The sequence below is a fragment of the Muntiacus reevesi genome, chromosome 13 (genome assembly GCF_963930625.1).
Source record: "Muntiacus reevesi chromosome 13, mMunRee1.1, whole genome shotgun sequence".
NCBI lineage: Eukaryota > Metazoa > Chordata > Mammalia > Artiodactyla > Cervidae > Muntiacus > Muntiacus reevesi.
Genome location: NC_089261.1, coordinates 24,110,716 through 24,127,083, shown reverse-complemented (window position 1 = coordinate 24,127,083; position 16,368 = coordinate 24,110,716).

Here is a 16,368-nt window from a genome sequence, read left to right as displayed (position 1 = left end):
AGGAAAGATTGAAGGTGGTAGCAGAAAGGAATAACAGAGGATGAGATGGTTCGATGGCATTACCGATGTGATAGACATGAGTTTGAGCAAGCTCCGGGAGTTGGTGATGGACAGGGAGGCCTGGCCTACTGCAGTCCTTGGGGTCGCAAACAGTCGGATACAACTGAGTGACTGAACTGAATTGAACTGATTTGGTGGTAAAGCCCAGGGTTACAGCAGAAATTGTCCTTCAGCCTTCATCATTCCAAAGAAAAATGTCATTGTCTTTTGCTTCCCTGGAGTTAGAGGCACAATTCAAGGGAAGGGGAAAAATGTCTTTCTGACTCCAGACTTAATGCCTGTTTAATCTTTCCTTGATCAGGTTTTTATACAACCATTGCTTCAATTTTGGACATCTCCAATTTAATGCTCTTCCTCCTGGGTCTTCCAACTTGTGAGTAGTCAGCTTTGGGGGAAATGAGTCCCCTATAAGCCCCACTCCTACCCCTCCCACTCCTTTTGTTGTTTAGCTGTGCCTGACCCCATGGACTGTAGCCTGCCATGCTCCTCTGTTCATGGGATTTCCCAGGCAAGAATTCTAGAGAGGGCTGCCATTTCCTTCTCCAAGGGATCATCTCAACCCAGGGACTGAACCCACCTCTCCTGCATTGGCAGGCGGACTCTTCATCACTGAGCAACCAGGGAAGCCCGCCCTACCCACTGCGAGAGTTCCCGAATGCTACATACAGAAAACACAGTTAAATTTGAGTATCAGATAAACAACAAGTAAGATTTTAATATAAGCAGACTCCACATATCAAATATTGAATATTATAATTTAACTGTCATATAATATATAAAAATAAACTCATATGTTAAAATATGTAATTATAAGTAAATATTAAGTAATACCTGTTAAATGATATTAAAGTATTTATATAAATATCATCTATAAATATATACTAAACATAGTAAACATTTATATAGCAAAAAAAATATAAATATATAAGCATTCATAAAACTATAGCTTATCAAATTTATTAATCTAAGATTTATTGATTAATTATTTACATAGTATTCTAATTTATTAGCTGTATTAATAATTATAATGTTATTAATTGAGAAACATAATTCATTAATCATATTTGATACAGTATACATAAAACATAGTATACATACTATGTATGTATATATATACTATATTGCATGCAAACTAAACCTAACATATATAACAAATATACTATATTTATATATAATGTATACTATATTTATAATATAGTATCTTTATATACAACTATATTTAATATACATAAAATATATAGATATATAAAATATATAAAGTTATAAAATATATATATATTTTATTATACATATAAATATATATATAATTTATACTTATATTTATTTATGTAAATAAATATATATTATTATATATAATATATAAAAATATATATTTACATATAAATTGTATATAATATATAAAAACATATCAATTTATATGTAAATTATATATGTATACATTTATTTTATATAAATATACAAAAATATTTATAAATATATAAACATTATATATAATATACATATTTTATATATACATATATTATAATTTTATTATATATGTAAATATATATCTATATATACCTATTTTTATATATTATAATATATATCTTATAATATTTATATATTTATATATAATAGATATATGATTTATAAATATATTATATATAAATATATATTTATTTATATATTAATGCTTAACATATATAAATATGCATAATATGTAATAAATATACTATATTTATATATAATAAATTTACAGAAATGGAATATAATTAATATATTACATAATATAAATATATATTAATATAATATATAAATATATATTATATATATTATATATATTATATAACTATATCAATATATTAATAAATATATTATATCATATACAAATAAATATATAATACATGATATACAAATAAACATATATGGTATATAATAAATATATAAATATAAATATAATAAATATATAACATATGATAAATATATAAGATATAAGATATAATAGAATATATAATAATATGTATATAATAACATATATAATGTACAATAATATATATAATATATAGTAAATATATAAATGTAATAATATAAATATAAATATAAGTATAAATAAATATACTAAATATAAATATGATAGATATAATGTATAGTAAATATATGACAAATAAATATAATAAACATAATATAAATATAATAAATACACAGAAATAATAAATACTTGGAAACATATAATTATAAAATTATATAAGTATATATTATATTATTATAAGTATAAAATAAGTATATAAGTATTATGCTATATATAATATATATAAAATATATGAAATGTATAAAATATAATACATGTATAAATATATAATGCATATATAATATATATATGTATATATATATGTGATATATATTATATATGTATAATATATATGTGTATAATATATAATGTGTATATATAATATATATTATATATATAATATGTAATATATATAATATGTAATATATATTGTATATGTATAAATATATGTAGAAAAATTAATGTATAAAATATATAAAATATAAAAATGTACATATTGTATATATTTTAATATATTATATATAAATATATCAATATTGATATATTTATATATTGCAATGTATATAATATTTATATATTTATTATATATCATAATAATATCATAATGGGGCTTCCCTGGTGGCCCAGAGGTTAAAGTGTCTGCCTGCATAGTGGGAGACCTGGGTTCGATCCCTGGGTCAGGAAGATCCCCTGGAGATGGAAATGGCAACCCACTCCAGTGTTCTTGCCTGGAGAATCCCATGGACGGAGGAGCCTGGTGGGCTACAGTCCACGGGGTCGCAAAGAGTCAGACATGACTGAGCGACTTCACTCACTTACTCATTTATATATTATATGTATTTTTATATATATTATATATATAGTATATATATAATATACTATAGTGATATATATAAATATACAGAAATGGCAATCTACTCCATATATATATATATATATATATATCCCGTATAAGTAAGTCCCAAGAAATACCCAGGACCAACTTATACTAAAATTTTGCTGTGTAATAAATATATATTTGCATATTTCTTTCTTTAACTTTTGTTTACTTTTGCTGGTTTGGGTCTTCATTGCTGCACAGGCTATTGGCTTTTCTCTGGCTGCAGTGAGAGGGGACTCCTCTCTAGTTGCAGTGTGCAGGCTTCTCACTGCAGTGCCTTCTCTTGTTGCAGAATAGAGGCTCTAGGGTTCTAGGGCTTCTGTAGCTGCGACTCTCAGGCCCTAGAGCACAGGCTCCGTAGTTGTGGTGCACAGGTTTACTTGCTCTGCAGCATGTAGGATCTTCCCAGATCAGGGATAGAACCCATGTCTCCTGAACTGGAAGTAGTCTTTATCACTGAGCTCTCAGGGAAGTGAAGTGAAGTCGCTCAGTCTCAGGGAAGCCCTGCATAATTCTAAACCATCAACTCTATCCTCTGCATCTGGGGGCTCCAGTGTACAGGGTGTGTGGGGTCTTCTGCACGCTGGTGAAGGAGGGCTTGGGGAGGGGATGGGAGTGAGCATTTGGATGACACATGTCGGGTGAATTAATTACCACCTGGGGAAACAGAGAACGGGGGAACAGTCCCTACACTTGCTGTGTCCACTTTTCCCACTTTCTTCCAGGTTCTTCTATCTTTAGTTTGCTAGCCTAGATGCCAGCCAGAGGTGATATTTACAGCTAATCTGGATAGCTGCTTCAGTGCCAAGAATTATAACTCTCTGATTTCCGCATGTGGGCTAGCTTATTTGTGGGCCCAGAGCAGGTGCTGTCTAAAATTTATGTATTTTTCTTTTAGTAAAACTTTATTAAAAGTGTGTTCTTCCTCTGTCATTAAGGGACAGCCTCTCTCCTTGTCTCTTTTCTTTTCCTCTCCACCAGAGTTCCTGGGCTGTCCTTCAGGTAGAAAGTTTTCCTTCCTGTGAACACCTGGAGGATCCTTGTTAAAGGTTTCTCAGATGTCATCAAATTGGGTCTTATTTCAGCTCCTGGATCACCAGTTAGGATGTTAAAATAATTAAGGTTCTGGGGCCTCCCGGTGGCTCAGTGGTAAAGAATCTACCTGCCAATGCAGGAGATGTGGATCCATCCCTGGTCTGGGAAGATCCCATATGCCAGGAGCAACTAAGCCCATGCACCACAACTACTGAGTCTGTGCTCTAGAGCCCAGGGAGCCACAACTATTGAACCCATGTGTCATAACCACAAAGCTCGTGCTCCACAACAAGAGAAGACACCCCCGTGAGAATCCTATGCATTGCAACAAAGAGTATCGGCCTCTCAGCGCAACTAGAAAAAGCCCACGCAGCAATGAAGACCCAGCACAACAACAAAAAAAACAAAATTATTTTTTTTAAATGATGTTATAACTTCCTTTTCTGATCTTGATCTGAACCTGAGTTTTCTGTGTTTGAAACTGTATTTTTAATAAGGAACTTCAAAATCGGTACAGTGTGATGTCTCTTCCTGAGAGAATATTTGTGGAAATATTTAGACAAAGCATTTTAAGTGAATTCTCCCTGTGTTCACACATCTCTCTTAGAGGCTGTTAGGAGGAATAAAAAAGCCAGGCATTCTGTATTTCTCATATACTTCTTTGGATAGAATTTCTGAAGCTGAAAGCAGAATTCAAGCTCAAGAGTCCATCTCCTTTAACTTTAAATAAACCAAGCAGGGGCTTGGGACTATCAATTCTTTAATATACAAAGACAAAAATATCATAGCTGATTCTTTTAACTACCCAAATAGTTTCCCACTTCATTTCATTCAAAACCATATTACCAACCATCTGTCACACTTCTGAATCTGTTCTCCATAGAAAAAAATTACCCCACAAAAAAACCTGCCCACCATTCTTCATAACACTGATTGTGTTCTTTGTCACAAACACAAACTGGAAACAACTTAATCCCTTTCCGAAGGTAAATGGTGAAGTACACTGTGGTATGTCAAGACAGTGAAATTTCTACTCAGCAAAAAAAAAGAAAACACTATTAGTACACTAGGATTTAGATGGGTCTCAGGGACATTTTATTGAGTGAAAAAACTCAGTCTCAAAATATCCCAATTGTATGATTTCTTTCATTTATAATGTAATAGTTTCGCAGCACCCCTACCTGTCCCATGCTTGAGACTTGTCCTTCCAATGCACGGGGTGTGGGTATGATCCCTGGTTGGAGAGCTTATATCCCACATTGCCTCATGGACAAAAACCCAAAGCAAAGCAGAAGCTATATTGTAACAAATTCAATGAAGACTTTAAAAATGGTCCACATTAAAAAAAAATCTTTTAAAAAATATAACAGTTTGAAAATGACAAACTCCATCTGCATAAAAATGGTAAAGAGGTTCATGGTTGCCAAGGATTAGAAATGGTGGTAAGGGGTAGCGGGGGAATGAGGGAGAGGTCTGCGTGGATCTGTGAGTTTTGCAAGTGAACATGTGAGATGCATTTTGCAAAGGAAGAAAACAGTGGGAGTTTCTCCTGAAGAAAATAATTTCTCTTGAAACGAGTATATTCAATTCTCTTGAATTTCAGTGCAATCCCTGAATGATCCCTTTTCTCATCAACTAGCTCTGATTAATCAACCGTAAACAAGGGCAACAGCCAATGAATCAGTCCTGATAGGCTGTCCTGAAATTAAATGGAAAACAAAGGAACTGGGAGAGGTGATCATCATGACGGTGGGGATAAGAGGCAGGTTTTACTGAGCCACAAGCCCGGGAGAGGTCTCTGAACTTCTGGTAGCTTTCAGGGGGCCTCTTTTCCTTTATGTAGCATTATAACTACATACATTAGAAACTAAATAAATAGTAAAGTTCACGTGGACTTTTCAGCTCGGCTCTTCTCAAGTCCAAATGACAGTGATGGACCAACTGTGACATCACATTCTGTATCCTCTGCAGAACAATGTGTGACATGGAGCACATAGGGTTACCTACTAGCAACAGTAGGATTTCTTTTTTCTTTTCCATTTCCATATTCTTTTCCATTATGGTTTGCTACAGGATATTGAATATAGTTCCCAGTGCTACCGTAGGACCTTGTTCTTTATCCATCCTATATATAATAGCTTGCGTCTGCTAATCCCAAACTCCCAATCCTTCACCAACCCTGCCCTTCCTCCCTTTGGGCAACAATAAGTCTGTTTTCTATGTCTGTGAATCTGTTTCTGTTTCATAAATAAGTTCATTTGGGTCACATTTTAGATTCCACATATAAGTGAGAGCATATAGTGTATGTCTTTCTCTTTCTGACTTTCTTCACTTAGTATGACAATCTGCAGGTCCATCCATGGAACTGCAAAGGCATTATTTCTTTCCATTTTATGGCTGAGTAGTATTCCATTGTATCTATGTACCACATTTTCTTCATTCATCCGTCAATGGACATTTAGGTTGCTTCCATGTCTCGGCTATTGTAAACAGTGCTGCTATGAAAAGACCCTGGTGCTGGGAAAGATTGAGGACAGGGGGTGAAGGGGATGACAGAGGATGAGATGGTTGGGTGGCATCATCGAGTCAATGGGCATGAGTCTGAGCAAACTCCAGGAGATAGTGAAGAATAGGGACAGCCTGCTGCTGTCCATGGGGTTGCAAAGAGTCAGACACAACTGAGCAACTGAACAACAACATGAACATAGGGGGAACAGCAAGTTTTTAGAGTTTCGGATTCCTTTCCACCCCTCCAAACATGGCCACTCACTCTGCAATGTAGTTTTGCTTTTACTTTTCAGTAGACCAGCTGCTTGTCCATCAGGTCGTTTTCATCGATCAGTTCCTCATCTCATGTCTCCATGTCTAAAATACCCCTTTATATTTACACACTCTGAAACTTATTAGACATCATTATAAATGAAACCTTTTTTCTCAGAGAAAATGATCTAAAATCATTTGGACCCATGAATCAAAATTGGATTCCAAATAAGTTAGAATTTTTAAAAAATGAATAAATAAAACTGAGAAAGTCCTGTTGAGCTTGGTTGTCCCTTTTCAGGGACATTCTCTTGAGTTTTGAAATAGTATTTTTTTTTAATGTAAAAAAAAAAAGGATTTTCTTTTTCTCTATAAGAGCTTTGGTCACAAGCCACACATACTATTGAACAACCAAAGTGAATCAATTTGTACTTTTCTAGGCTCCCTATCAGGCTTCCCCTGTGGCTCAGCTGGTAAAGAATCCTCCTGCAATGCTGGAGACCTGGGTTCGATCCCTGGGTTGGGAAGATCCCCTGGAGAAGGGAAAGGCTACCCACTCCAGTATTCTGGCCTGGAGAATTCCTTGGACTATGCAGTCCGTGGGGTCGCAAAGAGTCGGACACGACTGAGGAACCTTCAGTTCAGTTCAAGCTCCCTAACAAATATCATCAAACAATATCAGAAAAAGAGTCCTGCTGATCCTTGAACAACATGGGGGTAAGGGGAACTTGCCCTCCTCCCAGTGGAAAATCCATGAATAATTTATAGTCTATAGTCTGCTGTCTGCCACATTTTCTCCCTACACAGCTTTCAGCGTCCAATGATTCAACCAACCTCGGACTTCATAGCATTGCAGTATTTCCTATTGAAAAATATCACCATGTAACAATTCAAAACTGTTTTGTTCAAGGGTCAACTGTCTATAGATTTCTGTTTTAAGGTAATCTTTTTCTCTGTTCTCATCCTCAATGTACATTCAAATTAAAGAAAGACTGTCTACTTGCCCCACACTTTGAAAATACAATTTCATAGAGATTCACATTTTAGTATACCTTTTATGGTTTTTGCGGGCACCTGTTTAAGAATGTGTTCTCCTTCCATTTGTACAAAGTAAAAAAAAAAAAATCTTATTAAGAGCTTCTACTCATGCCTAAGAAACTGAGAAAGGACCAAAATCTTTCAGGAAGAAATCCTCAATGTCAGAGACAAGAAAATCACACTCCTCTTTAACAGTGTTGTGTACAAAGCATGTAGGACTTTGAGCAGATCATTACTGCTTCTTTTGGCAGGAATTTAGAGGCTAAATGAAATTTGTCAAAATGTACACCTACTTATTTGCTGAATATGCAGGAAGTTGAGCAAAATCTAGTTCGTGTTTAGACAAGATATACAGAAAAATCTTTCACTTTTAGATTTGGATGGCTTTATTAAATTCTTCATGGAAATCAAGAAAACATAGTGAAACTCAAATTTTTTCATATTAAATTACCTAAGAGGTATGGCTTCCTTGGTGGCTCAGATGGCAAAGAATCTGCCTGCACTTCGAGAGACCTGGGTTCAATCCCCGGCTTGGAAAGATCCCCTGGAGAAGGGAATGGCAACCCATTCCAGTATTCTTGCCTGGAGAATCCCATGGACAGAGCAGTCTGGGGGGCTACAGTCCATGGGATTGCAAAGAGTCAGACACGACTGAGTGACTAACACTACTACTAACACTGCTACTACTAAGGGGTAGGGGGAACAAATTGTTGTTCCTGTAATTGGACACATCTCTTGATATACTGTGGGAAGTGCAATCAACAGTAAGAATTGCTAGAATCAGCTCTACAGATGAGGGGCCAAAGCATCTGCTATCAATACTAACATTTGTTTGTCCGTAGAACAGTTTAGTTGCAATTTCTAAAATAGGAAATGTAACTCTGCTTACTTTCCTAGAGCAATCAAGGAAAGGGTATAACAATGCATGTTTGTGTGGCACCCAATGTAATGAGGTGGTCGCTATTTCCAGATGAACATTGGTGTCTTTCCAGGAGGCAAAGTTACTTTTGTTGATTGAGAAGGATTTGCCAGACTTGTGAGATTTATCATCCCGTCTTTTCTCTATCATGCCCAACCCCCAATTATTTTCTGCATATTGTGTGTGCAGTATAGTCTTCTTTGATTATTTACCTCCTTAATATTGTTCTATGCATCCATTTGTTTTCCCTTTAAATAATCCAGCCTTTCTTGGTGATGCCTGGGTAATGTTAGTGTTGATACTGCAATCATTCTCCTTTTTATTGTCTGAACTCTCTAACACAAAGTCACAATATTGACAAAGTTAAACTTTAAAAGCTAAACTAATGGTATCTTGACGCAAAGCACAACAGTTAATACACAGGCAAAGTCCAAGATGCACTGGTGATGCTTGTGATAACAGCTACACTTAATAGCACACCTGGGTCCTATCTCTTGGAGTGATGCAACAAAGGATGCTCTATCATCCTTATCCACACATCACTGTTGGGACCCCAGTGGTGAGGGAGGGTGCAGCAGCAACACCTGCAGTAGGTAGACAATCTATATTCCTTTCATTTGACACTAAAAACAATGCCTCTCTCAGTCCTTAATTTTAGGAAAGACTTATGTGTTTTTGAATAATACTTCCCCCTTCCTTCCACACTCATCATGCCCAAAGCAGGACATCCCACGTCCTGGGGGGAGAGTTTTGTGGATGTGGGATCTTTAGTGCGAAACTGGAAAAAACCTGGGTGGATTGGGATGGCTGGTTATCCTTGGAGGTATAGGATGTCAGAGATCTGCACAGTTCACATCAGACCTAAATGAGAAATAGATTGGTATTGTGTTAAGTCATTGAGAATTCAGGGCACCCCTATGGGACAGATGGGGTCCCTACTGGGACAGAAAAAACCAAGCACCTCTTTCCACTGCCTTTCTCAAAGCCAAGCCAACTATGAAACTAGCAGGACCCTATAGGGCTCCAGGGCACCTTTCTGTGTCCCCTGATTCTTGGTTACAGGAAATGGGCTTCATTCAGCCTCCTAGATCTTTGCTGAATTCCAGCGGGCAAGTTCAAGCAGTTACTAATTAGGGACGGGATGGGATGCAGAGACAAGAGGGGAGCAGTCAAGAAACATAGGGCAGCCTAGGGGCAGGGCCCTGGTTCACATAATATCATCTTTGGGTTGTTTTGCAGATACTGAACCCTTACCAGGTAGGAGAAGTTAACTGTATGCTGTTTACAAGCACATAGACCCCAGAAGAGCTGGAAGCTGAAAGTTGATGATATTGACTTCCCATTACCTCACCATCAACCAATCAGAAAATGTTCACAAGCTGACCACGCCCTTTTTGAACCATTATGGTAAAGCTCCTCACTACTACCTCCAGGTCAGGACACACAGTTTTGAGGGCATTAGCCTGCTTTGCCTGGCAAAACAAGGAAAGTATTTTTTTCTACCTCACCCAAAACTCTTCTCTGAAATTTAATTTGGTGTCAGGGTAAAGAGGCCAGATTCAGCTTCAAGCAGCCTGTATAGACGTGATTATTATTTAGACACACAATCCAAGAAAAAAAGACTTCATGCTTAAGCCAGAGGGTGCTGTGGAGGAAGGAAAGTTTAAGATCTCACACTTTAAAGTAGTCGGATGTCATCCAAGTGCCATGCCTCCCAGCCCGAGGGAAAAATGAAGCTACCTGGGCTTCCTGTGATGGATTATGCACACCAGGATAAGCAGGTCTAATAAATCAGGAGGAACTTTTACCAAAGGTGGCTGTCCTGTGAATTAAAGCAGAGCGCACAGTCTGACATTTCACACATCTTAAATTAAGTATAATGGGTACTTCTTTGGTCGTCTACACAATAGATACCGTGAAACTGGACCTGAAATGGGTTTTAGGAATGATCTAATTCCAATTCCTGTAATTTAATTCAAACGTTTATCGAGTGGCTTCTGTGTTCCGGAGACTGTTAGAAGATTTAGAGGTAAATGATGCACCGTCTCTCGGCTCCAGCCTTGTGTGTGTGTGTGTGTGTGTGTGTGTGTATGAGAGTGAAATTCACATGTCATAAACTTAACTGTTAATGACTTTCAAGTGAATAATTGAGTGACTTTTAGTATATTCACATGTTGTATGACCAGCACCCCTACATGATTTCAAGAGACTTTCACCACCCCCAACAGGCAATCTTACACCCTTGAAGCAGTCACTTCACTTTCTGCCTTCTACCCAGCCCATCCCATGCACTAATTTACTTCCTGACTTAATGGATGTAATATATGTGAATTGATGCTTGTATTGCTCTCTGTGCGACAGACTAATAAACCAAGAGACAAGGTGTTATGGCAAGGAATAGCGACTTCATTCTGAAAGCCAAAAGACCAAGAAGATGGTGGACTAGTGTCCTAAGGAACCATCTTCCCTGGGTCATAATTTGGACTTCTTTTATACTAAAAGGGGAGAGATGTAGCTGATTGTTGCAAACTTCTTCGTGCAGGGATCCTTTGTTCTTGCGGCTGTTTGGATAGATCTGATCACCATGTTCCTATAAACCTCCAACAAGATAAATGCTATTCTCTGTTCTGCAATTTTTTGTCTCTATATGAAAGGAAAGTGTTGTACCTTTAAAGGTCAGAGCCCTGAAAATAGACTCTCCTGTTTATTTCAGGCTCTATGCAACATTCTTTTCAAAAGGTATAGAACCAGCATGACTCAGCACAAGCAACAGAGCACAAAGGTTAGAGCTAAAGGAATAGATCTGATATGGAATCAGATTTGTCTGTTACACACATTCTGGATATTTCACATAAACTATAAAATATGCAACCTTCTTGGCATAATGTTTGTGAGGTTCATCCATATTATACTATGCATTCAAACAAAAATGTGTACATGAATGTTCTTAGCACTGTTAACACAAGTCAAAAACTAGAGACACCCTAAATATCCATCAACTGATGATCAAACACAACACTGCACGTTCATATAATGACATTCCCTTCAAACAACTTATATTTTCAGTGAAACGCGATTACATAAAGAAATAATTTAGATAAATTCAAATAGTGTTAAACTTAGTTAAACCCAGGATGCTGACAGGTTGGAGGAGTGATAAATACACCCTAGGGGTTTTGAGATCATTTAGAATCCTCTGGTAATTTCAATGGGTGAAACATGGAATTATGCTAAAGCAGAAAGCAAGTTTTAATCTGATTTTTCCCCCAGAGTGGAAAAATTTTAAGTATATCTTTATGTGTATATATACATATATGCATATATATACATATATAATTTTATACATAATACATATATATATGTTTATATATACATATATAATTTTATTTATACCTTTATACTTTAAATCTTCTTTTAATGTTCATATTACTCAAGTATCAAGTGTGACTCTGATCAAGGGAGAGTGGTCTAATTACCAGCTAGTAAACTTCTGTGAGTAGAGGAGTATAGGTTTCAAATCTGGGAATATTTATGGTACAGAAAAATTATTGTAAAGACATTTGTGCTACTATGAATATATATTAAATGTAAGATAAGATGAAATTTGACACGTCTTCACATATGTGCAGAATTCACACCTTTGTTAATATTATTAGCATACAAGAATTGTAACAACTCAAAAAGATATATATGTACACACAAATATATAGCTTTGTGTACATATATATGTATGTATATACATACAGCAATGTGACTATAGCTATTAATACTGTACTATGCATTTGAATTTTTCTTATCAGGTATATTTTCAGTGTTCTCACCACGAAAAAGGAAAAAACAAAACAGTAGTTATGTGAAGCAATGGGTATATTAATTAGCTTGATTGTGGAGTTTATCTACCAATCTATCTAAACATCAAGTTGTACACCTTTAGCATATGTAATTTTTATTGTCAGTTTTACCTCAGTAAACCAGAAAAGATTTAAAAGCGGAAGTGAATGTATGTTAAAAAAAAAAGAAAAGCCACTTTATTTTCTGTAGTTACTATACTTTCATTATCATTTGTAACCTTTATTTATTCCACAAAGTGGCAGCGACAATATTTAATTAAAGTTAGCGTGTTCTCCATCAGTTCCGGGTCTGGGGATGGTGGCTCTGCCCTGCAGGGGCTTCTAGGAATTGAGAGTGACCCCAGGTCCTCGGTACTGCATTTTCCCCTGGGGTCTAGTCACAGCATCTGTATCTGCATTGCCCAGGCATCTCCTGGGCTTTTTCACAGCTTCTTCTACATTCCTCGCAGCTGTGAGAAGATGCTCAGAGACTCCATTCACCACACAGGTGGGAGGAAAGTCAGCTAATGAGCCATGTAGCCATCACCACTCCGTTGATCCTTGATGTGGGGACACGAACCACTCTGCATCTTGGCACCCCCAGGGCCCCTGAGATGCATAGCACAGAAGTCCTTTGCTCTTTGACTCCAAAGTCATTTATTTCTGCCATGTTCTACTTTATCCCCTGGGATCTTCAGGGCCACCGGGAGAGGACAGGAGAGAGAGGGAGCAGAAAGCAGGTTTTTCTCAGGAACATATGCTGCAGCTTCTGTTATTCCATTATTTTTCCATTTTCACAACCTTACCTTTCCTGAGGTCACACGTGCCTCCTGGTGTGGCTTAAATAAGAGAAAAACCCTATGATGGGCTAGAAAAAGAAATGATCAGGAACAGACAGAAGTAAGTTACTGTATCACAGTGTAATTCCATTTTAATAAGCCAGAAACATAGAGGGTATATGTTTATCTGATATATAAAATATGATGACATTTTCTATCTCAAGAGAAAATCAAGAGGCCATAAAGAAAAGTGTACACATGTGACTACACATTTTTAAGCATCTGTTTATTAAAATGCATTTTAAACTAAAGAGCAAAAAAACCTGGGGAAATAATTGTAATCTAAAACAGGGGTGTCCAACCTCCGAGATTTAATGCCTGATGAGCTGAGGCAGAGCTGACATAGTAACAGTAGAAGTAAAGTGCACAGTAAATGTAATGCCCTTGAATCATCCTGAAACCAACCAACCACTTTGGTCCGTGAAAAAATTGTCGCCCACAAAACCAGTCCCTGGTGCCAAAAAGTTTGGGAACTGCTGATTTAGAAGACCAGGCATTTGCATCTTTAATATGTAAAGAACATTTATAAATCAACTAATATAAATGCAAACACTTTAATAGAAATAGATGAAGGACATAAAGAAGCAAATTAGAAACATATATTAGGAAATATATCTTTGAGAAAATTTACTAGAAGTGGAAATTCAACATCAGCATTAATAACAAGCACAAAAAAATCTGGGAAACGTTAATGTCTTATTCATCACCATGGCCAATAATTTTTAAACCTCATCTCCTTTGCTGGGAGAATATTTTCAAATGGGACCTTTCATAAGATAAGTGATTTAAAAAACAATTTTGCAGTATGGATTCAAAATCTTACAATGGAGCATTCTATTTGATCCCCAGTTTCACTCCTTGATGTTTATTTCAAGCAAATAATCAGAGCTGTAAGAACCGTGGGGGCTTCTTTGTGATATAAAGCATTCCTCATTTCAGAAAAACTGTAAGCAGTGATGGGGTGCTGGCTATTACATACACTAATGGCGGTTTTACATATGGGAACAGGTCATACCAGATGGAAAGCTTCCAAAGTGGCTCAGCAGTAAGGAATCTGCCTGCCAATGCAGGAGATGCAGGAGACGTGGGTTCGATCCCTGGGTCGGGAAGATCCCCTGGAGGAGGGCATGGCAGCTCACTCCAGTACTCTTGCCTGGAGAATCCCATGGACAGAGGAGCCTGGCGGGCTGCAAGCCCATGGGGTCGCAAAGAGTCAGACGCGACTGAGTGACTAACAGCTACTGCTACTACTAAGGAGGCTGAGCATGCACTCACGTTTACTGGATAAGCTGAAGTTTTATTTAGCTATTCAGCTACTCTGCCATCACAGCAGAATTAGTCGAGAAGTCTTGATGAAAACAGTGATGACAGTGGTGCTGATGGTGATAAAGATCATGACAAAAATGTCATAAATGGTGATTATAATGACAATAGTGACGATGTGCATGATGGCGGCAATGAGGATCACAAAGGGAGAAAAAAATTAAAAACAATAAGCTGATGTGCCACAGGTATTTTTAGCATCATTTTAAAGGGAAAAATGCACCGGCGGGGGGGTGGGGGGGGGCGTTGTGGTTCATGCTTTTATCTATCTATCTTTTCGATGCGTGTAAATGTATGTATTAGAATAAGACTTAAAGTTTTCATGCATGAGGGCTAAGAGTGTTTGTTTATCTTAGAAAGAATGAGCATTGTTTGAATTGTATCTTTGGCTAACCTGTATTTTCAGATTTTTTTTTTTTTGGTAATGAAACTGGTTGAGCCACATTTTATTTTTAGAAGAGAATGGTGGTTTGGTAGGCGGGATTCAGTCCAGCCTGGTCTAACAACAAAGCTGATCTCCAGCTGGGATGCCTCCAGGACACGGGGGCTCCCAGACCCAGTCAAGCCCTGGATGTGGTGCCAGCCCTCAGGCTCTGTGCTCTCAGCCCAGAGTCAGTGCCGAGCATCCCAGGGACTGGCCTGGTTTCGAGGTCCCTGCTCTCAGGCAAACCTGTGTATCCTTCATTGCCCTTTTCTGAAATAGGGAAATGTCAGATTTGTCCTTATTTCTCGGGTGTGAGAGCTCCTTGAAGTCCCTTGATTCATTTAAAGAAAAATATTAACAAGATGAATTATTGAAGGGTCCTGCACAGAGCGGCAGAAGGTCACATTGGATGAGGGCATCCAAATGGACTTCAGGTGCAGCTGCTGCTAATACAGCACAGGTTCACTGTCAGGTCCTGGCGCCTCAGTGGCATCAAGAAAATAAAGGTTTCCTGGGAGATCAGAGTTAAAATGTATACACACAGAGGGGAGTCAGCTGGTAAAACCTCTTTGCTTTGCAGTCATCTCTCCAGGGCAGCCTCTGCGCTCAGGTTGCAAACTGGCTGCTCTGAGGCCAGACTTGCCTAAAGCATGTTCTATTCAATTTCTTGGCCTTTCAAGGGCCAGTTCAGTACAAGTAAAGAAAGCTTGGATCCCATATTAGCAGTTTTACCATTTGACCGAGCATTTACCACAGGCAAGCCATCCAGGGAAGACAGAACTGAGCATAGCATTTGGAAGTACCCAGAACATAGAAGAGAGTTAGACTTTGTTCAACCAACTCTATGTGTGTTGACTGATGCACCTGTCAGTCGCCAGCAACATATTCAATTGAAAACATCACCACATGGACCAAGGCAAAAGGGAAAACAAGAAAACTAACAAACAAAATAAGTCTGGCAGCCCACTCCAGAAATGTCAGCCTCTGAGACCTCTGATTCAAGTAACACTTCACCTGCACGCTCATTTATTCATTCAACAAACAGAGGTGTGGTAAGTGCAAAAGATGCTGGCGGATGTGAGCAACAGGAAGACAGAAGGGGAGTTGATCTGTGCCACGTCATCCATGGAATGTTCTGAGAATAGGGAGGAAGGTGGGGGGTGAGTGTGACCTCCCCCCAAAAAAGATATGGGAACGAGGAGGCAGAAGAAGC